Source organism: Mastomys coucha, unplaced genomic scaffold, assembly GCF_008632895.1.
Source record: "Mastomys coucha isolate ucsf_1 unplaced genomic scaffold, UCSF_Mcou_1 pScaffold18, whole genome shotgun sequence".
Taxonomy (NCBI): Eukaryota; Metazoa; Chordata; class Mammalia; order Rodentia; family Muridae; genus Mastomys; species Mastomys coucha.
Window position 1 is genome coordinate 29,676,675 of NW_022196900.1, and position 1,066 is coordinate 29,677,740.

General features: G+C 36.2%; 1 non-coding gene across 1 annotated transcript; it reads left to right on the plus strand.

Annotated features, from left to right (window-relative positions):
• Window positions 1-441: 441 nt before the first annotated feature.
• Window positions 442-548, plus strand: LOC116097225. Its single transcript, XR_004121283.1, has one exon. It is a non-coding gene; the product is annotated as a U6 spliceosomal RNA (small nuclear RNA).
• The last annotated feature ends 518 nt before the right edge of the window (window positions 549-1,066 follow it).

The following is a 1,066-nucleotide window of genomic DNA, read 5'->3' on the forward strand; positions in this document are numbered from 1 at the left end:
CTTTTAACAAGTCTAGGCAAAAGGGCAAGTTACTTATAAAAGATACTATTTTGCATTGGCATATTTTTTCCCTCACTGTGATCCCAGGAAAGGAGCCAGTATTCCTGACTTGCCCTTTGAGAGAAACTATTATATATCATTCATCCTGGAAAAATCACAAAAAGGAGGAAAGTACTAAGGTTTTTGCTGTTGTTGTTATTCTTTGTTTTTAATTAAGAGAGGTGAAAAGATTTTCACAAGACTACTAGAGGATGTGGTCCCCTGTGTCCACATCAGCTGAGGCTAGGTTATGGACACTGTCCTGGTGACTGAAAGGAACTTTGATCCTGGGAACAAGAAAGAGTTTTTCATCTCTATTCAGTCTTAAAAAAAAAATTATTCAAGGGATTCCCAAGCTGTATGAAATTTTTTTATGTCACACAAAACACAAAGAAAGACCAGGTGCTCACTTCAGCAGCACATATACTAAAATTGGAACAATACCAAGAAGTTTTGCATGACCCCTGTACAAGAATGACATGGAAACGCATGAAGCATTCTGTATTTTAAAGCAACATACAGTAAGCCGATAGTCAACATCCAACTAAATGGAGAAAACTTGAAGCAATCCCACTAAAGTCTGGGACAAGACAAGGCTGCCAGCTCTCTCCCTAGCTATTCAAGACAAAAAAAGGAGATGCAGGAAATAGAAATTGGAAAGGAAGAATTCAAGGTATCACTGTTTGAGGGTGATGTGATAGTATAAATGAAAGATCCCCAAAATTCTACTAGAGAACACCTATAGCTGATAAGTAACTTCAGCAAAGTGGTTAATACAAAATTAACACAAAGAAATCAGCAGCTCTTTGTTATACAAATGATAAATGGGCTGAGAAGAAAATTAGGGAAACAAAAACTTTTACAATAGCCATGAATAATATAAAGTATCTTGATGTAACTCTAACCAAGCAAGTAAAAGGTCTGTATTACAAGAGTTTCAAGTCCCTGAAGAAAGAAATTGAAGAAGATTTCAGAAGATGGAAAGATCTCTCATGCTCATGGACCATCAGGATTAACATAGTGAATA